At 38.9% G+C, this 25,656-nt stretch overlaps 1 protein-coding gene across 1 annotated transcript in view; it reads right to left on the bottom strand.

Annotated features, from left to right (window-relative positions):
* The window catches only part of HAS2 (hyaluronan synthase 2), a 37,650-nt gene extending 33,210 nt beyond the window's left edge, over positions 1–4,440 (bottom strand). Inside the window, exon 1 of the mRNA XM_027854045.1 lies at positions 3,865–4,440. The gene's annotated coding sequence lies outside the window, so the exon portion shown is untranslated. The remainder of the gene's footprint in view (positions 1–3,864) is intronic.
* Positions 4,441–25,656: the final 21,216 nt, after the last annotated feature.

Raw genomic sequence — 25,656 nt, 5'->3', positions numbered from 1 at the left:
GTAGATAGAGTGACAGCCATAATAATTGTAAAGTATCTGGCACATAGTAAGCACCATATAAATGTTACCTATTATCTTTTATCTCTTTTTTATTCTTACAATAACTCTGGAAAGTAGCTATTACTATTATTTCCATTTTACAGATGAGAAAAAATATGGAAGTTGAGTGAAGTTAAATAATTTGCCCAGGATAACACAAGCTAAAAAGTGACCAAGGTGGGATTAGAACTCAGGACACCTAGGTTGCAGAGCAAGGATTTGAATCCAGTTCCTCTGATAAGGGAAAATTCTGTGGTAGAATGGAGTAGAATGAGTATTGGCTCTGACATCAGAGCAACTGGATTCAAATTTTGCTTCTTACCATTCACTATGTCATCTATAAAATGGGGGGGGGGGTTGACTAGGTAGCCCTGAGGACCTTCCCACCTCTCTATGGTTCTATGATCCTAAAAGGATCTAGGTCCATGTCCTGTTTCTGTAGCTTATTACTTGTGTGACCTAGAGCAAGTCACAACCTTTCTGGATCTCAGTTTCCTAATATGTAAAATGAGGAGGATGGACTAGTTTGCTTTTGAGTAACTGGAATAAATTAACTCCTGACTCTAAATCTATGATCCTATGTCTCCAAATGCAGCTCTCTCTTCACCGAAGGATGATGGATACTCATTTGTTGTTGTTCAGTTGCTTTTAGTCATGTCCAACTTTTCGTGATCCCATTTGGTGTTTTCTTGGCAAAGATACTGCAACAGTTTTGCCATTTCCTTTTCCAGTTCATTTTATATATGAGGAAACTGAGGCAAACAGGGTTAAGTGACTTGTCACACAGCCAGTAAGTGTCTGAGGCCGAAATTGAACTCAAGGAGTCTTCCTGACTCCCGGCCCAGCACTCTATATAGTACCCATATTACATACCTCACTTAACTGTTCTAAGGATGAAATGAAATCCTGGTTATAAAACACTTTGCAAACCTTATGGAGATACACAAACATAAGCTAACTTCATTCCTAAGATGATATTATAGTTCAAATTATAGTTCATTTTTGTAAAGAGGCTGTCAGAATGTATCACCCTAAGATAAAGTATTTCAAAGGGTATGTTATTTCACAAGCTGGAAGGGACCTTGGGAAATCTATTCCAATCCCTTCATTTTTTACAGAGAAAGGAGGCTATATATAGTTTGAGAAGTAGAATGCCTTTTCTGAGGTCACACAGCTAATGAGAGGTAGAGACAACACTGAGTTAGGATTGGACTCTGAACCTTTTCCACAGACTTAACAGAAGGATTTTCACATCAAGGACTCTCCTAATGTTATCATTAATGTACTCCACTATATGTACTCCACTACTTATTTTCTGTGTACTCCTTAAAACTTATTTTAAATAATGCATACAGTACACAGTGCATATATTTGTATTTATATGCTTATGATGTATATGCATATCTTCATATGTTAAAGGAAAACTACTGGGGAAAGCCTGCATTGAGTCAAAGGTTATTTTGCATGGATAGCTACAGTTTTTGAAACACAGGACTTCTGTGTGTGAGTAATCTTGTCAGCCTCTTGGGGAGATTGTGGCCAAAAAAAAAGAAAAGAAAAAGACATGAAATCGACTTGTAGACATTGTAACTAGGAAAATTTCAAAAATCAGAAATTATTTGATTGATTCTTCAGTGCAAAATTTGAAGTAAAATTTAAATGATTTAAAAATCATACGTTGCCACCCCCAACCCTGCCATTACAGTTGGCTGAAGCTTACACTGAACTTACTTTAAAAGACGGCATCTGTCACTGACATTTGGCGGGAGTTTGCCAAGAACCTAGGGTACTTTACTCTTTCTTAAAAGTGCCATTTGAAAATCTTAATCTCTTTTAATACCTTCAAAGTCACTCTCTATGGCTTTAGGGCTCTCTGAAACCTGAGACACAGTCTCGCAATGACCAATGGAAATTGGAAGCTATTCTCCTGAAGCTAGGATCTTCATTCCCTAAAAGAAACCTAATTGCACTTCAAATAAAGCTCCTCCTGCTTCTCCAACCTTTTAGAACCCAGTCTCTTCCCCTTCTTGATAGAGCGGCTCCTCTGCACTCAGCCACCACGTTTGGGAAAGCCCCTCTTACCCAATCGGGCTCCTTCCTATGTATTGCGTCACATCTCCCCCCGATGTGACGTCAAAGGCATTCCCTGCCCTGCCACGTGGGTTTTGTAGGGAAGGGGGATAGGTGGGAGTGAGCCTGGCTATTCCTCAGCGGCTGCTGGGACAGCCACAGACTATTGCTCAGCATCCGGCTCTGGGGGGAATAGGGAGGCGAGGAAGAGCTGAGGCTTCTCTGCACCCAGCCCGAAGGCTCGAATTTGAGGCTGGGCTGCTGCCTTTGCACTTTCCCTAGCCCGGGAGGCATGCCCTGGCGCACCTATTTCCCCAGCCGGGGCGTTTGAGGTGGGGGTAGTTGGCAGCCCCAGTGGTGTAACATGAGTCGGCCCTTCTAAACCCTCCTCCCATCTCCCTTCTCCGCCCAGTCACAGCCCCTCTCTCTCAAGGCTTAATTATCTTTTCAGCGCGGCTTCCCCTCGGGGTCGTTCCTGGGCTCCACGAAAGTCTCCTTTACGTTCACACAAACCCACTTTTCAGACCCGCCCTCCCGCTTCTAGGGACGCCTTTTGGAGAGCGCTCTCCTCTTACTGCTGCTGGGCGGGAACCAGCGTGACGAATTCAGTCTAAGGTGTGGATAAATCCCTACTCAGTCTCACGGTCTTGGCCCACTTCCATCCCCGCCGCCCCCAGGCCTGCTGCCCTGTGCTTAGTCCCCACATCCCGAGCCCCAACAATCCCCGAAGTGCCAAGCCGGGGAGCAGCTGAGAGCCAACCCGATTAGTACAAGAAGTATAAGAAAGTGGGCTCTTCTGGAAGCTGCGTCCACGACCTTCCCTGGAGCTGCTCTTCCCAACCCCCCACCCCTCCCCAAAACAAGGCTTGCTCTCTGGGCAGAGGGGGATGTTCTAAGAACGGACCCAATTAACGAAGAGGCGTCGGCCCAGCCAGCAAACTCATCCCACCATCTCCTCCTCTCCCCTCTAAGGGTGCTTGGCCAGATGTGCATTAGCGGAAAGAACAGATGCTCCCAAAGAAAGTTTCGCGGGGCCGGGCTGAATCCCCGCGGTTTGATCTCAGGGTAGTGAGGCAGGGGGGAGGCCAAGGGAAGGAGAGTGGGAGTGGCTGCGCCTCCGCCGGGTCGCGCATTGCCGCGAACATACGAGGTGGCACTTGGGCCCTCCCTCGCCGGGATCCCTTCTCCTCCGAGCCGAGGACCAGGATCACTTAACCCTTTGCATTCCGTTAAGGAAAGAGGCGAGCGGAGCAAGCAGAGAGAACTAGTGACAGAGTTAAAATACTGGTCGTTTTACTGATACATGAGAGATCTACAGGAATTGGGAAGGGAACCGGGTGAGAGGAAAGGCTGTCAATTGGCGCTTTTCAATCTGATTTTGGCTTTCCTACACTGCAAGCCATTCCACAGCTCCCAAGAGACAAAGATGGGAAACTCCATCCTGAGACATGCAGCTCTCTCTCTGTCTCCCTCCTAAGCTAGATACCTGCGCCTCCATAAAAAGGGGAATTATCTAAGGGGGCTCAGATGGAGGAGAAGGGAGGAATGATGATTTGCTTAATCTAAAATGCACTTAAAAAAAAGTTACCTAAAATTTTCTTTTGATTACAAACTTTCAAGCTCCTACCTTGTCTTAAGGATTTAAATAAATAAATACAAACATACAAATATTTCTAGACATACATATCTTTCCGCCTATCTCTGTTTTATTTCAGACCATTCCTATGCACTGAAATGCCACCATAAATAACTTACCTTGTTCAGCTTTTGGTCATAAAGGTCTTCTTCAGCCTGCTGTGTGGTCCCAGTGGGTTGGTAGTGAGCAGTTCCCAAAATTGAGGTAATAAGAGATCAGATGAATTTGAGACGGCCGGCCAAAAAAATTAAAAAAATAAAAAATAACATTAAAAAGAGGGGTTCTGTGGAAACCCTAAGATGCACTGTTCTTCCCACTTTTAGTGGATATTGTAATTATTATTTTCTGTATTTATTACTTAAATTCAGCGTCGGGTCTCAAACTCTCGACGTGTATTGCTTATGCCCTTAAAATAAATTACTAATTTTCCCCCTCTTACTCCCAGCTCTGTATATGAGAAAGTGTCCTTTCAGTTTCAAAAGCTACTCTCATGAAGAGTCAGCAGAAGTCGCCCCAAGATGTGCAGCATCAGGAGAAAGTCTTCTTTGGTTGATGCCGGCCAGTTCAAGTCCCTAGTTCAATGAGCTTCTCAGAGTAGGGACTGGGTAATTTTTTCCAGACGTCGACTTTTTCTTTCCTGCTATTGCCTTTCTGCCTTCTCCAACTTAAGGGGGTCTTTTTAACAAGTGAGACTTGCTGGTTGTTTTAATAGGGCGGAGGATGGGGGTGGGGGTGAGGGGAGTGGAGAAGGGAGGTGTGTTGGGGGAGGGCGGGTGGGGAAGAGGGAGGGGAGGGAAGAAAGAGAAAGGAAGAAGGGAAAGAGGAAAGGAGGAAGGAGAGGGAGAGAGAGGGAGGGAGGGAAGGGGAGAGAGACAGACAGACAGACAGACAGAGAGAAAGAGAGAGAGAAATTGCACATTCTAAGTCACTTTCTTAGTTTTGGGACCAGTTCAAACTGCAATGAATTCATTTAATTTAACTGCAAAAGTTTGCAGAGAAATGCAATACGCACATGTTAGCACCACCTGATTTCCTCTTCATGTACAACAATCGGAACTTAAAATATATATATTTTTTTAGCTGTGTTTGAACTGCATGGACCATTTCTCTGATAAGATATTTTAAGGGCAGGGAGGGAGGAGGAGAAGAGGGGAATGATGCCATTCATAGATTCAGCTACATTGATGGGGAGATACATATATGTACATACATACAGACATTCTCATATATATGTATATGTACCCATATATGCGTATGTAAATGTATATGTTTATATTTATAATAATTTCTATGTTAAGGGTCAGAAGAAAGGGTAGTGACAAGAAATCTTTGAGACCAAACCTTGTCTTTCTGCCTACTGGTCTCTCAGTACCCCCCTTACCCGACAATGCACGCCCCACCCCCACTTCTTTTCCCTGATTGATATTAGAATCTAAATTCAGGAAGAGAGGGAAAGTCCCTCCCCCTACCCCGAATTAATTAGCAGAGTTGAGAAAGTCAGAATTATGATCAGTTAAGTACAATATACTTTGTTAAATCTCGCCATCCCTCCAAATAAAAATGTTAAAACAGCGCCTGTTCCAAAAATCACTCTACAAAAAGGAAGAGGAACCGTCTGTCTGCCTGCCTAAAGACAATCACAGCAATCGCTGCGGAAATCTCGTTAACTGCCCGGCGTTTCCTGAATGCCTCCCTCGAACATTAACAGCCAAGAGGCTGGGTGCTGGTATCTGCGAACGCTGCTGCAATCTCCAGAACCAGTGCCCCAATCCTGGCGACTTCCTCGGCATGGTCCCTTACCCACCCCCGCCCCAACTACTCCTTCCAGACAGTCGCGTGCTAACTCCAAATGACCAGAAGATGGCACTGTTTAGGAAATAATGAGAGTGAATTACCAATTAACTCCAGGGGCCCTCGGTGATGCTGCCGCTGAAGGATGCGAGAAACCGTTCTAGCAGACTTGAGTGTGTGGGTGTGGGTGTGTGTGTTTGCGTGTCACGATGGGCTTCGTATGTGCCTACTAAGGTGGGACTAGGTTTTCCTTATTCCCCGAAAAAATGTAACACAGGAGAAGAGTAAATTAAGATAATGGTAGGGATGCTTCATCACTTTTCACAGGAGCTTGGGTACCGGTTCTGCGATCTTGAGTGCAAGCTGATCAGAGAAGGGGTTAGAGGTAACTTATGAAGACTCAGGGGCCTCTCCCAGCGCAATCTGATATAAACAGCCACACACACAGTCAAGCCGCACACAGAGCCTTCCTTGGTACACCAAAAGGAACATTAATTACATGGGTTGTATGACTTCACCTGGTTCTACAGACACATGAAAGTATATGTCCCTGGCAAACTTCCTAAGACTGCCTTCATTTCAACACAGACAGATGACATCATAAGAGGATCTTGTAAATTTCAGGGGTTTCTTTCCCCTGAAACCAACCCATAAACTTTTAGATAAGACAAGCTTTTAGATAAGATACACTTTTGCTTTATCTTAGTTATTGGTATTTAAACGTCCATTTTGTTTTGTATTATTTATTCTAGAGACCGTTATACATTCTAAATGCATGAGATTTGCAAAAGTGGAGGGGCTTCTTATGAGTCAGGAAGATTTAGGTTCACATTCTGCCTGTGACATACCAGGGCTGTGTGACTCTGAGTGAGTCACAACATCTCACTGTCTCCAGGCAACTGTCTCAAAATGAAAATTTACAGAGAGGTTGCAGATCTGCATTGCTGGAAGAAGTTTCCACACCTGGAGTTCCCCCACTGCAATAAATTATAGTTCCAGAACAAATTACAAGAATGAGTGAGAAAAACAAAACAAAACGAAAAATGAGTGAGAGGCAAAGTTACAGTAGCACGGAAAATAAGTGCCATATTGGAGTCAGGGAACCTTAGTGTTGAGTCTTGGTGCTCTAACAAACACCTAGATGGGTATCCATCTCTTTGGACCTGTGTTTCTTCAACTCTAAAATAGGGATGGAAGCTAGGGTGGAGAAAGGAAGTTAAATTAGCTTCAAGGCCTATTCCAAGTCTAAAAGTCTATATTTCTTCATTCAATATGGTCATTTTACATCTGTGGAAACCAAGACCTTAGGCAAAGGTCACACAAATAGTAAGAAGGAGATCCAGTTCACCTAGGCTCTGCTTGAATACTTCCCGTGATGGGCAACTCACTATCTCACAAAGTTGCTCATTCCTTTTTGGTACAGCTCTGATTTTGGAAATTTTTCCTTATATTGAGCCACAATGTTCCTTTCTACAACTTACACTGATTTTAGCTGATGTCTCAGCAGCCAAGCACAGCCAGTCAAATTCACCCATGACAGTCTTTTAAATATTAGGACAGTTGTCATTTTTTTTTAATTATGCATGCACTCTCAAAGATCTTAACTGTTACCTATTTCCAAAATTCTCCCCACCCCCAAAGTGTCTACAAATTTAAGTAATTAGACTTTGAACTCCTATCTCTGTGTAGCCTAAGTAGGAACTAAGCTTTGAAGTGGACTTTTACGAAACAATTGCCTCGAATGAACTAAAATCTGGAGTTTTTGAATGATTAAAAGATGCCATCATATGATTAAAAAGAAGGGGTAAGACTGAAAATGAAGGGCTGAAACTTTCCTGTAAAATCCTATAATGTCACTTCTGGAAAAGAAATAGAAATGATAGAAGGCCAGTCAGAAAGATTTCAGATATGAAAGTCCAGCTCACTGTAAGATCTTGGACAATTTATCTTACAGCCTCTGCTTGAAGACTTTTGGTGGTGGAAATCAACTCCCTCCCTTGATAGATAAGGATAGAGAAAATGAGTTGTCTAAGGTCCCAAGCTAATGAACAGCAGAACCACATTGGACAAATCAACACAGTGGACAACCCATTTCATATCTCTGGGCTTCCATTTCCTTATTACATATAGTACAGCTGGAAACATCTTTCAACAAATCATTATTCTTTCCTTCAGCTATGGCCTTACTACTTAAGCCCAGCAGTTGGATTATCAGGTCAAAGTCCAGTTCCATGGCTCTTCTAGTAAGGGACATTGCCGGATTTATTCCAGGAAGATTGCACCAATGCACATTTCCACCAACAACATGTTACCTCATTTCTGTTCTACATTTTCCACCCCTCCCCCACTCTCTTAATTTCTTAACTTGCTTTCAATTCAAGAAGAAAATAAAAGTTAAATTAAAATAATTTTGTTGCTGCTAAATAATTATAATGACTAAATTTGGCCCCAGAGAGAAGACAATAAAATGCACCTCCCTTTCTTCTTTGCTGAGGTAGACAGCTCTGGCTATGGAACATCCTAAGTGCATGGTTGATTGGTTAGTTTTGCTGATCTATTCCTCCCCCCCCCCCTTTTAAAATTCTTTCTTATAAAGACATAGCTTACTAAGAAGGGAGAGGAAGGAAAGAAATTGAGAAATAGAGGTCATAGAAAAACAAGATACCAATAAACTTTTTAAAAATCCTGATTTATTATTACACATAGCCCATAGTTTTTTAAATTATAATTCTTTGAAACAATGTCATTCTTTCTTGCAAGCTAGAGAATAGAATCATCAGACTCCATTTTACAAATTCCATAACTTTTCCTTAAATTTAGGATTTAAGAATTTAGATAACATCAACAGATCACAGGATGACCAAATGGGAAGAGATTTTTCCCTTCAGAGATCATGTAGTTCAAATTCAGGAGGAAATATGAATTCCCTTTATAAGATCATCAAAGATATCACTACTAGATCTATTTCCAAAGATGATTAGGGAAAAAGGAAAAATAAAACCTATATGTTCTACAATATTTATAGTAGCTCTATTTGTGGGGGCAAAGAACCATCAATCAGAGAATGGCTGAACAGGTGTGGTATATGATCTTCATGGAATACTACTGTACTATAAGAAATGATGAACTTAATAATCTTAGAAAAACATGGATAGACTTGCTCGAAATAATGGAGAGTGAAACGAGCAGAACCAAGAGAATGTTGTGTATGGTAACAACAATATTGCTTTAAGAACAACTTTGAGCCACTAAATCATTTTGCCTATTATAAATACCCAAATTAACTACAAAGAACCTATGAAGGAAGACACCATCTGCATCCAGAGAAAGAACTGATAAATAGAAGTATGTATAGAATGATTTCACATACACAGACACACACACACACACACACACACACACACACACACATATTTGTGTCCAATGGTAGCTATCTCTAGGGTGGGGATGGAGGGAAGAAAAAAAGAAATTTACAGGAAAACTTAATTATATTTAAAAGGAATAGCAAATTATACATAATAGATTTGTAGTTTCATGTGAAATCATCTTTTTTATTATGCCATATTATGGAAATGCTTGTTTTATTACATAAATTAAAAATAAAATAAATAAAAATTAAAAAATAAAATATTACAAGATCACTGACAACTGGTCATATAGTTCCTGCCTAAACATCTGCAATAGAAGGAAAGAGGTTGGTGGGGCTACCTACCTATCTTGGCAGATAGAGATAGGTACTAAGGCTCACAGACACCTTCAGGTATTAGCATGTTCCTTATCATATCTTAATTATGTAACTTTATATATTATTTATTGATTATATATTATGTTATGTGAATATATATTATATAACATTATATACTTCAAATCTATTATCTTGGCCAATTGGACAAAGTACAGAATTATAACATCTCAGAATTGAAGGGAATCTTGGAGGCTGTCTAACCCAATTTTCACATAAATATGAATCATGTCTACAAAAAATATACTTGATAAGCAGCCACTAGACTTTACTTGAAAACATCCAGTTAAGGACATCCAAACCACTATCATCCAAGGCCGCCCTTTTCCATTTCTCAATTGCTCAAATTATTAGAAAGTGACCTGAAAACTGCCTCTCTGCTCTTTCCCACCATTGTTTTTAGTCCTACTCTCTGCAGTCACATTGAAAAGTCTAATTCTTCTTTCACATGGCAGCCTTTTAGTTATAGAGACCATTTATCATAGAGATAAAGAAAGACTCTGACCTTTAGGCAGGCCTTGTGACCCCAAAATCTAGAATGTTCCTTAGAATTTAGGTTGGATATAAACACATCTTTCCCCATAAAATCTTTGAGTTGGAAGAGATCTCAGATATGATTTGGTGCATTATGTACCTGAACAAGATACTCCTTGGTCATCTAGCCTTTTCTGAAGACTTCCAATGACTAGAAATTCAGTATAATCTCAAATCGCTTTTACTTTTGGAAAACTCTAATTGTTAAAGTCTGCCTCCTTTTTTTTCATCATTTCTAGCAATCCAGACACCTTCTGGAGTCAAGTAAAACAAGTTTAAACAGAAGCACAGCCTGATTTCTTTCCTAATCAGGAAGTTATACACAGCTCATTGGACTTTCTTTTCTCCCTGCTGACCTGTGTTGGTGAAAAGTGGTCAAGGTCAGTGGTACTGACTAGCGGGCCAAAGAGAGTGTTGGGGGAAGGGGCAACACAGATAAATTGCAAGTGGTTCATCAAATTATATTCACACCAAGGATTATGACTTTAGTCTTTATCTAATTTCAACTAAAAATATAGCCTGTCTAAATACAATAAATAAGCAAATATTGCTTCTGTGTATGTGGCCTTGTGGTAAGGTGCTAAAGGGCATATGAAAAAGATTAGGACATAAGATTGTATATCAAGAAAGGAAAAGTTTCATGGAACCAGAAACTTAGAGTTTGAAGTTACCTTGGAGGTATATGAGACTTCTATGGACTAAGTACATAACGTGATTTGGACATATTATTTTATAAATGTGCATAAATTTTAGTGTGGTTTATAAATAAAATTCATTTAAATATTACTGAATTCACAGTTGCTTTTTGTCATAACATCATTTTTTCATTATTTTTTCATTTTATGTCATTATTCTTGGTCAACAGATACCACAAATTTGTATAGATTCACATTTGGTTTTAAATGTAATTCTCACATACTAAAAGATTGGGAACCACATCTTAGACAAGAGTTTCATCTTTGTGCTATCTAGACAGTGGCCTAGATGCCATTTGCCTCTCTGCTTATACAGATTCTCTTCTTCTGGCCTCAGGCAGGAGACCAAGGTGCTCTTGTAGCTATGTCCCTCTCTCCATTATTTACGAAGCAGAAGTGCAGTCCCCTTCCTTTAGATCTCTGGCCTTTGAGCTTGTCTCCAGTATCAAATGTTGTATCCTTCCCCTGTTCTCTGTGACATTGCCTATCTAGTGCCATTCTCACTCTGTCTGCTCATATAGTAGATCATTCCCAGTGGGGGACTCTAGATCCGTGTCCCATCACATATCATACAGTCCATGAGCTAAGATGGTGGTCTAAATTTCCTATATTTTCTCTAAATAAGCAGCATTACTGGATGCCATGAGTTAAATATCAGATGATAACTGTCTTATTGCCTATACTCATTTTCCCCTTGGCAAAAACAAAACAAAACAAAACAAATGATCATGAGTAATTGGGAGGGGGGAGTAGAGGGAGTACTAAGCAAACTGATCTGTACCTGTCGTAGTACTCCTGGGTGTGGAAGAGGAACTGTGAATACTTTCTGAGGGCTACCTGGATCTTGCAGAGTCTGTGGGTATGCAACTACATGACATTTATTAGTATTATTTTATTGTTTTTTTATGAATTGTATGCCAAAATTAAATGTTATAATCATTTGATCATATTTTGTCAATTTCTGTGGGAGGAGACTCCATTATGCTAAGGTCATGGCGTAGGTCACAGACTAGGGATCAGTGAAATACAGAAAGTTCATGGACAAGGTTCAGGTTTAGAACTATTCAGATTGGGCCAATTCATAGTAACCACAACCAGTTGAGTCATTCAGAGAGAAGCAAATCTAGGAAATAGAAGGTAACACGGCCAGAAAGATATACATAACTTGAAGCATTCCTACCAGTGTACTCTCTACAGAGTTCCATAACTGACATGATCGGCATGGGATTCCTCAGTGAGAGTCTTCCCATTGACTATAGCCATGTTACTGGGCTAGCAGCAGTAATTGGAGATAAAACCTATGTCAGATCATAACTTAGCTCTCTGTTCCCTCTCTTTTCATAGAATCAAAGAATAATAGAATTTCAGATTTAGATGGTATTCAAGAAGTCATACTAGTATCTGAAAGAAATATCCTCCATAAATTTTGGGTCATCAAATCCTTCCTACTCGTTCTTCTAAATATTTCCCTCATTCATGTTCCTATGTCTCTACTAGAATCTAACTGCTTTAAGGGGAGGGACTGTGAAACACTTAGTGGTTCGATAAAAAGAGTGTTTAATTGGAAATTAGAGAACCTGATGTGAAATACTGGCTCTACCACATACTCCCTGAGTGACCTTGAGTAAATTACTTGCTTAGGCTAGGTTACTTGCTAGGCTCCCTCTATGAGGGAGTTGGACTAGATGACCCCCAAGATTCCGTCCATCTGTAAATATCTGATGTTATGATTCCTTTCAATTACACATTTATGATCCTATGATAGTTCACATTAATCTTTTTTGATGCCTTCTCCCCACCCACCTTGACATCACCCTCCTCCCCCTTACCCCAGCACTGGCTACAGAGTTGTGCACATGAGAGGTGATCAAGGAAGATGGAAATATTTGAAGAGGAGTACTAGAGGATAAGGGTGAAAAGGTTAGTTGAAAACTGAACTTAAGGAAGGCTTTGGGCTTTATAGGTTTACTTACATACCAGTTTCACAAATATAAGATGGAGAATGTGTGGCTAGACTTTTGTTCTTCTAGAAGAAAAGAGCTGGAAGATTTAAAGTACTACAAACTCAACATGCATCAAATGTAATCTGGCAGAATACACAAGGAGTTATTTGATCATAAGTTATACTGCGAGTCACAGAGATTGTTCTGGAATCAAGGAGCTATTGGTTTTACTTTTCTCTGGCCTGGTCAGACCATGTATAGAGTGTTGTGTATATATAGTTTCTGAGTTTGTCTTGGCAGATAGACTTTCAAGTATTTTAAATGGAATTTTTATCTCTTGCTTTGTTGGTAATTTATAGAAATGTGGATGACTTATGTAGGTTTGTTTCATATTCTGCAAATTTGCTAAAGTCATTAAGTACTTCAACTAGTTTTTGAGTTAATTCTCTAGAATTCTTTAAGTATACCATCTTATCATCTGCAAAGATGTTTCCTAATTGCCTATTCTAATTCCTTCAATTTCTTTTTCTTCTCTTGTTACTATACCTAGCATTTTTAGTACAGTCTTAAATAATAACAGTGATAATGGGCATGCTTGCTTTAGTCCTGATCTTATTGGGAAAGCTTATCCCCATTAAAGATAATGCTTGCTGATGCTTTTAGGTAAATACTTATCCTTTTTAAAGAAAGCTCTATTTATTCCTATACCCTCAAGTTTTTTTTAATAGGAATGGATATTACATTTTATCAAAAGCTTTTTTTGAATCTATTGAGATAATCATATAATTTCTGTTGGTTTTGTTATTGATGTGGTCAATTATACTGATAGTTTTCCTAATATTGAACCCACCTTGCATTCCTGGTATAATTCCTACCTGGTCATAGTATATGATCTTTGTGATATATTGCTGTAATCTCATTTTGGCATTAATATTTTTAGAGAAATTGGTCTATAGTTTTCCTTCTCTGTTTTCATTCTTCCTGGTATATGTATCAGCAGTACCATTTTTGTGTTATAAAAGGAAATTGGTAGGACTCCTTATTTGCCTCTCTCTCTCTCTCTCTCTCTCTCTCTCTCTCTCTCTCTCTCTCTCTCTCTCTCCCTCTCCTTTAACTCTGTACCTCCTTAGAAGTGTTTTGCTTTTGACCATTACCTCCTCCAATCTGCCCTCCATTCTATCGGTCTCTCCCAACCTTCTAGTATGCCCTTCCCCTCCTACTTCCCTATAGGGTAAGATATATTTCTATACTCAACTGAGTGTATATGTTATTCTTTCTTTGAGCCAATTTTGATGAAAGTAAAGTTCAAGTTCTCCCCCACCACCTCTCCCATATTCCCCTCCACTGTAATAGCTCTTTTTGTGACTCTTTTGTTTCAGAGAATTTACACTCTTCTTCCTCTCCCTTCCCATCTCCCAGGGTATTCTTCCTTCTCACCTCTTTTTTTTGAGGGGGTAGGATTTCATCCCATCATAGTCAATTCACTTCTGCACCCTCCATCTATGTATACTAAAGTTCTTCAAAGTTATAATTCTTTCCATGTAGGAATGTAAACAGTTTAACCTTATTGAACCCCTTATGATTTCCCTTTCCTATGCTTCTCTTGAATCTGGTATTTGAAAACCAAATTTTTCTGTTCAGTTCTGGTCTTTTCTTCAATAATGTTTGGAAATCCTCTATCGCATTAAATATCCACTACCACCACCTGCCTATCCTGAAGGATTATATTCAGTTTTGCTGACTAGTTGATTCTTGATTGTAATTCAAGCTCTTTTGCCCTTCAGAATATCATACTCCAAGCCCTCCAATCCTTTAATGTAGAAACTGATAAATCCTGTGTAATCTTTACTGCGGCTCTATGATATTTGAATTGTTTCTTTCTGGCTACTTGTAGTATTTTCTCCTTGATCTGAGAGCTTTGTAATTTGGCTACCATAGTATGTTAAAGTTGGACTCTGCTCCTTGGGCAGAGGGGGACCGGTCCCAATGGTCCAATGCCCCAAGGGGGCATTGTCCCAAGCTTCAGGTTTTTCATGCTGCTGTTTTCAGAGCTAATTCTGGGGACTGTAAGTTTTTAGTACTTCCAGGGTGATATGATCTAAGGAGAGACGTAGTCACTGCTGTCCTGGCCTGTGTTTTGTTCTGTGAGAGACCACATATACTCTTTTCCACCCTAGACCTGTGACCAGGATCCCTGCTTCCCTATGGCTACACACTCTAATAAATTAGTGCTCCTTTTCACCCTAGAACCATGATAAGTCTATGACCCAGATCCTTCTTTGGGCAATGCAACACAATGCTGTACCTGGTGCCAGTAAAGTGTCCCCTATAATCTCCTTCTGACTGTTGTCCAGCCCCCTTACTATCTGTGAGCTGAGAGCTCTTGCAGTCACTGCTACTGATTCAGATGTCCCCAAGGTCTGTACTGGCTTGGTGGGGTAAGGCCTTGCCATTGGGTTGCACTGGGACTTGGGGGACTGGAGGTCTAGCCTCTGGATTGCGCCTGGTGGCCTTGGGACCTTGCTGCTGGCTTGCACCAGGCATGGGGCCCCACTACTAGCTTGTGTCACATGTGGGTCCTTCTTGCTAGTTTGCCTGAGCCAGCTGTACTGGACTGCACTCCACTCTCACTTCACTGAGACAGATCTTTCCTGTTGACCTTCTAAGATGTCTTGAACTGGAAAATTATTTCTCATCATCCTTTGGTTCTGCTATTCCAGAGTTTGTTTTGAGGCATTATTTCAAAGTTGTTTAGAGGGGAATTTGGGAGAGCTCAGTCGAGTTCCTGCCTTACTCTGCCATTTTGGCTCTGCCCTCCTAGGTTGCTTTTTAAAGAAAAGGAATGAATAAGATTGGAAGGGAAAGAAATTAAAATTCTGCTCAAGAAATCTGGGATAAGAAGTCAACTTTCAGATTTGGTTGGTCTCAAACTGGATGGCTGAAGCAACAGAATAAAGACATATTTTTTCCATTAGGTAGATCTAGGTGTTAACTCAAAGCAAACTTATCATTTAAATCCTACTAAAGCCTTTGGTACACCTAACTGGTAATAGGAGGAAGATTTAGAGGGAAGACAATAAGTTAGGAAGTGTGACTCTAAGCTCTAAGTAACTTCCTGACTTTCTAAGAAAGATCAATGTATGGCATGAAAAACAATATGCATTTTAACCTGGAAAGACTTACATGAACTGATGCTGAGTGAAGTGAGCAGAACCAGGAGAACACCGTACACAGCAACAGCAACATTGTGCAATGATCAACTATAACAGACGAAACTCTTCTCAGCAATGAAAGAATCTAAGACAACTCCAAAAGACTCCTGATGGAAAATGCTGTCCACATCCAGAGAAAGACCTGTGGAGTCTGAATGCAGATGGAAGCATGCTATTTGCTCTTGTTCTTGTTGTTGTCTCTTCTTTCTCATGGTTTCTTCCATTGGTTCTAACTCTTCTTTACAATATGACCAATGTGAAAAACATGTTAAATATAAATATATATGTAGAGCCTATTCTAGATTGCACACCATCTTGGAAAGAGGCGGGGAAGGGAGAAGGAAAAAATTTAGAACTCAAAATCTTATGGAAGTGAATGTTGAAAACTAAAAATAACAAAAAAACATGCATTTTAAATAAGGAAACACAAAGTTGAAGTTATTCCCTGCATTGTGGGACAGATGTTGAGTGAAAGCAATGCGAATTTTCTCACTTAGTCTTTATGGCCTGGGAGTTATGCCCAGAACCATATGTACCAACTAATATCTGATTATAGTATCATCACAATATTCGATAACTGAAACTATCATCATAGGGGCAGCTAGGTGGCACTGTAGATAGAGCACCGGTCCTTAAGTCAGGAGGACCTGAGTTCAAATCCGGCCTCAGGCACATAACACTCACTAGCTGTGTGACTCTGGGCAAGTCACTTCACCCCAACTGCCTCACCAAAAAAAAATAATAATAAAAAAAAGAAAACACCATAATTAATCACAGAGTACCTGCTATCTTTAAAATTTGTTCCTGCCTCCACCCTTCAACAGAATAGCAGTCAAGTTTTCATGTTCAGAGTAGTCAGACTCTGATGTCTTATTGTTCTATGATCCGTGCAGTTTTTCTATTAACCTTATTCTATTTCTATTAATTTTATTATTTATTAATTTTATTATCAAGTCCCCAATTAAACAAATTTAAAAAGGAAGGTTCAGATGAGATTGCATTTGCAAAACAAATCTCAAGCTACTCTGGCTCACACACATGCATACACACATATCTTTCTGAGCCCAATATTCTTTTGTCAACTCGATTTGTCTAAAAACAAAAATTATCTTGGAATTGAAATGACAGAGGATCCAAAAGGCAATGAATGTTGTGGTGTGTATAAGCAAACTGTAGTATATTAGTAATAATGACCCTGTAGAATGAGAAGTCCACAGGTTCTAAAGTTATTGGATCTGGGTTCAAATTCCACCTCTGTCACAAACAAAATCAAGGCACTACAACTTGAAAGAAAAACCATTAGCTAGGGGAAAATAATAGAAAACTTCTCTCATAAACATCAAATATCCAATACATACATACACAGACACATAAATACATATACATGTACATATGTATATACATTGTATACATATATATATATATGTTCAATTCAAATATATGAAAATAATCATCATAACCCAATATGGTAAAAGGATGCTAATGACAGTTCTCAAAGAAAGGAATATAAGTAATCAATAGCCACATTTTTTAAAACATGCTCTAAATCATGATTAGAGAAATGTAGATTAAAACAATTCTGAGGTTAAAAAAATATCATTGTAAAAGATGACAAAGAAGTTAATGACAATTGTTGAAGGAACTGTAGGAAGAGAGGTACTCTGGTGCACTCTTGATGGAGTTGTAAATTAATTCAATACTTCTGGGACATAGTTCTGTACTATTTACAGAAAGTCATAAAACTCTCTCTCTCTCTAACTATATCTATATCTATATCTATATCCTTTGACTCAGTGATATCATTCCTAGACCTATACCTAGAGATTGCAGAAACAGAAAAAATAGGTACAAAAATATTTAAAGTAGCTCTTTTTTTTTTTTTGTACCACTCACTGAACTGGAAACAATCGAGTGCATATCATTTGGAAAATGGCTGAACAAAGTATGGCATATCTATATAATATATATCTAGAGCTATAGCTTTATCTGTACCTTTATCATGATTGTATGATGAAATATTATTATCATATAAGAAATGATGAAAGGAATGGTGTCAGAGAAACTTAGTATGAGCTGACGCACAGTGAAGAGAGCAGAACCAGGAGAAAAAATGTATACAATAATAACAACATTGTAAAGAAAATATCACTTTAAAAGACTTAGCAATACTGGTCAATGCAAAGACCTATCACAATACCAGAGGATCAATGATGAAGCATGATCTACACATGCTGACGAAAGGTCTGATAAACCCAAGGTATAGAATGAGATATCAATTTTGAACTTAGCAAATGTGGATTTGTTTGGCTTGGCTATGCTTATTTACTACAAAGATTGTGGTTTTCTTTCCGGGGATGGTTGGTATATTTTGGGGGAAGAAAGCAGGCAGAAAGGTAGCAATAGTATTGACAAAAAAGAAAAGAATAGAAAGAAAAGTGAGACAATACTCAGAAGAAGATTCAGAAGGAGATAGACACCCAGGACAGCCTGAGAAGTTACATGTTAAATTTATTATGAACTTTTTAGAAAGAAAGATTTCCATAAATCAGGTTAACAATAATTGAGAGACTCATGACTTCATATACAATCTTCTTTTTTGTTCTAATTTTTATATGGAATAAAGAATAAAATGAGTAGCTAGGTAGCACAGTGGCTAGAGCATTGGGCCTTGAGTCAGGAAGACTCATCTTCCTGAGTTCAAATCTGGTCTCAGGCACTTATTAGCTGTGTGACCCTGGGCAAGACACTTAACACTGTTTGCTTCAGTTTCCTCATCTGTAAAATAATCTGGAGAAGGAAATGGCAAAACACTCTAGTATCTTTGTCAAGAAAACTCTATATGGGGTCACAAAGAGTCAGATACAACTGAAAAACGACTCAACGACAATTTAAAGAAAACCAATTCTATCTCTGATGCTTACCTTTCTGGATCTTTTCCTCATCTGTAGAATGAATGAGTTGGACTAAATGGCCTCTTAGATTCCTTCTAACTCTATGATCATCTATGATTTTATGATGAAGTAACATAGCATCGTACCCAGGAAACATATGATAGAAAAAGGAGATGAGCTAAGTATATAGTGAGAGTGATGAATGACTAGCCTACAGCCCGTATATTTCATTGGCATCCACACAAAAATATCGAACAGAGCAAGTTCCCCACATCATTATGAAGGTCCTCTATGAAGTAACATGGATAAGAATTGAATAGGATGATAAAAACACAATAGCTAGCATTTATATAGTACTTTAAAATTTGCAAGGCACTTTCCAAATATTTCATTTTATCCTCACAACAACTCAGAGAAGGGTGCTATTATTATCTCAATCTACAGACGAGAAAAACGAGACTAAGAGAAATTAGGGGACTTGTTTAAAGTCATTAGTTAGTAAGTGACTGAGGCTGAATTTGTACTTAGATCTTCCTGACTTCATGCCCAGAGCTCTGTCCACTGCACCATAATATGACATGAATGGGGTGTGACCTGCACCATTAGAGGGAATACTTACATGGAGGAGAATATTGATTTCTTGAAATAGTGAAACGTGGTTAGGGATGGGAAAGGAAATAGGGTACAGTGGGTTTTATTTGCTTTTTCAAAAAATAAGTGGTTCATAGACTCATAAAAACATAGAATGTTAGGGCTTGAAGGGATTTCCAGAGATCCTAGGGAGTAAAACTCCCTTGTTTACAGATGAGTTCATGAGATCTCCCTGAGCTTAACCTTTTAGCACCTTGCAATCTAGTTAGGAGAATTGTCAAGTAGAGCTAGATCCCAATTAGTATAGATAATGAATCCTTTGAAATGGTAGCATGCCTCGAGTTCACACTGCATATTTCCATTGGACTTGAACCAAATACCATAGTTTACATAATAATAACATCAATTAGCTCAAACTAAAATACTTGCCACCATTTCAAGAAATGTATGATTTCCACGAATTGGAACCTAGCTGTACCACCTGTGAGGCAATCCCTTGCCTGTGATACTACTTAAATAAAAAATAAGGATAGATCATTATGCAATCATCCCCATTTATTTAACTTCTGCTTTTCACCCAGGAGGGCCTAAGGTTTGCTTAATTTCTATCCAGAGGCCATTCGTAGTATTAACCCTGTTCTTTTCATCACTGACAGTCTAATTGTGTTGAAAGACTGTTTCTTTTCTAAGTAATTTTACATCTACAGCTGAAAAGGAACTCAGAGGTCATCTAGTCTATACATTTAAAAATATTAATTAGGAAATTGAGACCCAAATATAAGTGAAGGCACTTCCCTCCCTTCTTCCCTGCTCTGCCCCAAGTACACTGGTTGTTACTAAGAGAGGGAAGATAGGAGCCTAGGTCCTCAGACCCCAGACAAAGTACTCTTTCTACTTTCCAAGATGCCTGTTTAGATATCTCTAAGAATTGTCTTCAGACTACTCATTCTATAGATTCTTTCCCTGTCTTTCTGAGAACCTTAAAAATCTTCTCATTTCATTCTCCTTTCAACATACTATATGGAGAGAAACCTAGCAAATCTTCAGGAGGCCATAAAGGCTACAGATTTTGCTTCTGATTCACAAAGAAAACCCTTTTAATGTACTAATTGGATACAGAGCAGGATGTAGATGGTTCTGAGGGAATTTGCTATGAGTTTTCACCAAATCTACCTACTCATAGGAAACATTGGTTAGGGAGGGGGAGGAAAGGGACAGCTTAAAACTAAAAGCCAAACGTAAAGGACTCCTTTGAAAGAGTTACCCAAAATATTCTCTTTTTTTCCTCCCCATCCATAATTTATTTACCCAGGAAAACTCTGCTCAGATGTAGCATCTGGTTTTCAGCGAACTCCTGCATTACACCCATATTTCCAGCTGAGCTGACTGAGGTGGAAGGATGTCAAGTGGCTTGCCTCAGGTCACAAACAATGAACCAGTGATTCAGGCCAGATTGGATCCAGGATTCTCCTCCCAGAACTTTTGGTTACTAGCAATCATTTGAAGAGCCCATCCTTAAGAAGAGGTCCTAAAATTAAACTGAGAAAAATGTTGTCTTAGAACCTTAGAATATTGGAGTTTGAATCAATTAATCATTCAACAAGCATTTATAGGCACCTATTATATGCCAGGTATTATGCTAGACATTTGGGATACATATGCAATAAGCTAGCTTGGAGATGATTATATCCAATCCCCTTGTTTTACAAATAAAGAAATTACAGTGGAAAGAATTCTTACTTTAGAGTCAGAGAACCTGGCTTCAAATCTTGCCTCTGACAGTTTCATTTCTGACAGCTTGGACAATCAACCTGATGCCAAGTGTGTATTAAGTACTTACAACATGACAGGAACTATGCTAAGCAATGGGGATGCAAAGAAAAAGCGCAAACAGCCCCTGACTTACATTCTAATGGAGAAGACAGTATGTTTTTGACTAGGTCTATGTGATACATACATACATATATATATATATGCAACATAAAAGGAAAATGCAGTTATCTTGTCCACATCATGACTTTCCCCATTGTGGGTTTCCATATGTCACTGTTCAGCATAAGAAATTAAATGAGATTTTGGGAGAGTTTTGCAAAGGCCAATAGATGACACAGAAAAAGTTTAGAAACTCAGAAATGCGTAAGATGTATATTATATTGTATTGTATAATATCAACATATTTACATTTAATGCCATAATAATTCAGACTTCTTCTCTGGTAAGAAGGGAGGGCCAACAAAAATTTAGGCAGGTTTTTCAGATTGCGGGGGTACTATGCCCTTAACCCTCATAATGTGGAAGGAATATATCTTCGAGGGGACCAGGAAATGCCATTTCTTAACCTCAGTTAAGAAATTCCTCAGTTTCTTCAATTATAAAATGAGGAGGTTGCACTAGCCTTGAGATACCTTCCAGTTCCTGATTTCGAATCTTCTCAACTAAAGTGGTGAGACTATATATCACACCTTTCCAGCTTTAAGTCTAGGATCTTGGGACCTATAAATGTGAGGCTCAGGAGGATTATATGACCTGCTCAGGATTATGCAGGTAATGTTTACAGAGCACAAAAGGAAGTGGAGGGTTTTTTTTCTTTTTGGTAAGAAAGTATCAAGCTAATTGGATCACTATTGATTCAGTCCACCCTGAGCAGGGACCCCCCTCTCATCATTGATTTTTCTTTATTCTCTCTCTTTCTATTGACTACTTTTGCTAAAAACATGCATTAAGTCTCTTAAAAACAGAGACTTAATCATGTTTTAGCATGACTCTCATTCCTTGTTCTAGCTACTACACATCTTGTCCTTCCTATCACCAGCCAAAATTTTTGGAAGTGTACTCCAATCCATACATGATGGGAATCTCCACTATAACATACCAAACAAGTGGTATTCCAATCTCTACTTTAATATTTCCAACGCATGGGGAAACTCCATCACTTTTGAATGCATTCCACATGTGGAAAGCGAAAATTATTAGGATGTTCCCCACCCCTAAAATTTACTTCTCTGTTACCTCCACTAATTGCTCCTGTTTCTTCCCAGCATAACAAGTCTTGTGCCATCTCCACAGGATAGCAGTTCAAATCCTTGAATACAGCTATCGTGTCCCCCTTAAGTCTTCTTTTCTCCAGACTAAACGCCCAATTTCTTCATACTCTTGGCAATATGAATTTTGTTCTTCCCACTCAAGTTGCTCAATTATATGTCACACATATCCTTTCTATTTCTAAGGACAACAAATTTTTTCCCTCAGTTCTCATCCTCCTTGGCCCTTCGGAAGCGTCTGACAATGTTGATCTATTCCCCCACTCCTTCCCTGGAAATATTGTCTTCCTTTGGTATTGTGTTATTGTGCTTTTTTTTTTCTTCTCTGATTCTCTTTTGTCTTGTTGACTGGTTCTTCCTTCTCCCACCCATAGGCTGGTATTTCCTGAAGTTCTGCAGTTGATTGGGCAAATTATTTCTTCTCTCTATACTGTCTCCTCAGTTGGTCTTATTCTCCTCAGCAGCTTTAGTTATTAATTCTAGGAAGTTATCACCCACATCTTCATCTCCGCATCTGACCTTTATCCTCATCACTGATCACATGTTTTCTATCTCCTATTGATTCTTCTTCCTGAATGTCTGGGTACCTCCAATGCAATATATCTCAGATCAAACTCATAGTATAACCTATAAATCATTTCTTTCTCTTGACTTTGTGCAGAAACACAGTTTCTTGGAATTCATATCTTTGACCCTTTCCTTTCTTTCCTTGGCCTCAATCACTATGTCTTATCTATTCCAAGCTTGCAATACAATTCTATCATTCTATTCCCAAGACATCATCTTGATTTGACCTTTTGTCACAACTTGCTGGAATACAGCAAAAGCGTTCCCAAAGATATCCTTGCTTCTGGTCTTTTCTCCCCTCCAATCTATCCAACATGAACCTACCAGAGTAATATTCCTAAAACAAGCTAGGTTCATGTCACTCTCTTGTTTAAGGTTTTCAATGGTGCCTTCTTTTTTTTTTTTAACAAAAACACAGACACAAATCCATCATCTAATATACAAATCTCCAAATTTTAGCTCAGTTTATTCTGCCAGATTTGTTTTCTACTACTTTACTTGAAATACCCTACACCCAGATGAACTGAAATGCATACCATTTTCTGAATGATGGCTACTTGGTGTTTCTATCAGCTCTTTCACTAGAATATCTTTTCCCCAACTCCTCCTACTAAAATCTTAGTCAGACTTCAAGTTCCAGCATAAAAGCCTGCTCAATTCATTTCAACTCAACAATCACTTATTAAGGAAATACAAACAAAAGAAAGGAAGGATGGAAGGAAGGAAAAGGAAAAGAAAGAGGAAGGAAGGAAAAAGAAAGAAAAGAAAAAAAAGAAAAAAATGTTTTAGTTCCAAAGAATTAAAGACCATTTCCTATTGGAGGATTAGGAAAGTCTTCTTGAAGGATGTGGCATTTTGAGATGGTCTCTAAAACTCCTTGTTCCATGAATTCTATGATGATGATCAGGGCAAATCATATTTTAATAGACTAGGAAAATGGACAGAAGACAAGTGTCACTGGAAACTTAGGCAGAGGCATGAACAAAGACACAGAGGTGAAAAAGTGCAATATGGTTTATAGGGGAAAGAAAACTAACCCTATATATTTTCAACCTTGAAATAGAACTCATAAATGAGAACTCTACTGCCATCTAGTTCTGTGGCATTGGGGAAATCACCTTACCTTTCTGGTCTTTAGTTTCTTTCTGAGGAGGGATAAATTGGCCCAGATGGGGAAAAGGACAAGTCAAAGCTCCAGTGCTGATCAACAGTAGCATCTGATCAGTGAGTGGCCTCTGTACTTCTAGCTTAGGTGGGAAAGTGAGATCCAGACAAGAAAGAGAGATCAAAGGAAGGAGGAAAGGGAAGAGAACAAGAATTTATAAAAGTGCCCCTTTTTGGGCCAGATATTATACTACTAAGTACTTTCCAAATATGATCCCATTTGATCCTCACAACAACTCTGGGAGGAAGGTGCTATTATTAGGCCCATTTTACAGTTGAGGAAAATGAGACTGAGGGACTTGTTCACAGTTACACAGCTAGTAAGTGTCTGAAGCCAGATTTGAATTCGAGTTCAGGCTCAGAACTCTATCTACTATGCTACCTACCTGCTGTGGAAGGAAAAAAGGAAGGAAGGAGGGAAAGAAAGGAGGGAAGGAAGCATGGAAGGGAGGGAGGAGGGAGGGAAGGAGGAAGGAAGATTTTAAGAACCTATGTAAGATGAAATTCACTGGACAGGAAGAATTGGACTGATTGCTTGCGATCTATTATGCGCCCTTTATGCTTTTTGCTACGTTGTTTATGGATTACTGCTATTTTTAAAAAATGTGTTCTTTTGCATTTTTTGTGAGATAGAACCAAGGTTGTCTGGTACCTGATACACACAGGTACCCTGAATACTTATTTTAGGACTCTTTTATCTGCTTTTGCGGAAACCTAGACATGAACTATATTCTGACTTTTTCTGGAATAAGTACTGAAAAGAGGCAAAATAAAGCAAATAAATTGATGATTTGGGGGGCTATCCCAAAGACTGGGCAAACTCTATGTAACTTCAATTAAATTCAATTAAGAAGAACAGATCCAAAGGTTCTTTACTCTTTTTTCTTCAAATAATTACATTCAAATTTAATAAGACATAGGCAGTTAGTTGGAACACTGGACGGAGGGCTGGACGTGGAATCAGCAGGACCTAGCTTTAAATCCTAATTCAAACACTTACCAGCTGCGTGGCCCTGGATAATCAACCTCTGCTTCAGTTTCCTAATTTATGAAATGGAGATAAAAATAGCACATACCTCCCCAGGTTGTTGTAAGAATAAATTGAGATTATTTGTAAATACTTTAAAGCTCTTTGCAAGTGCTAGAGAAATGTTATTGTTATTATTATTATAGGCATCACTGTTTTTTTTTCTGGCTGGTGAGATATCAATGGATAAACATTTACTAAGCACCTATTACATTCCAGGCACTGTGTTAAGTGTTAGAGATACAAAAAAAACAAAACAAAACAAAACAAAAAAGACAGTTCCTGCTCTCAAGGAGTTTACAATCTAAGAAACAACATGTATACAAATATATACAAAGTAAGCAATATTCAAGATAAATAGGGCAATTAACAGAGGGAAGGCACTATAATTAAGAGGGGATTGGTTGTTTCGTTCATTCTCGAAGAGGACCAAAATGATATCACTATGCTAGAGTTAAGTTTCAGTGTGTCTGACTGTACTAATCAGACCAATAAGAATTTGGGATGTTCTACCACATATCAGGCACAAATAATCCATGTGAACATTTGGGATGAATTCTCTAAATTTTAGCGTCTTGTGTTTCTTTTGAACTATTTCAATTCTGCTTTGCTCATAGAACACAACACATCCTCTGACGTGGGCATGCCAGGCTGAGCAGTCCTGTGCCAGTGTCTCCCATGTCACACAATCAATTCTAAAGTTCTTAAGAGAG

This window comes from Vombatus ursinus, unplaced genomic scaffold (genome assembly GCF_900497805.2).
Source record: "Vombatus ursinus unplaced genomic scaffold, bare-nosed wombat genome assembly UNPS02010284.1, whole genome shotgun sequence".
NCBI classification, from domain to species: domain Eukaryota; kingdom Metazoa; phylum Chordata; class Mammalia; order Diprotodontia; family Vombatidae; genus Vombatus; species Vombatus ursinus.
The sequence above is the reverse complement of the archived record's forward strand: the minus strand, read 5'-3'. Positions and strand labels throughout refer to the sequence as shown.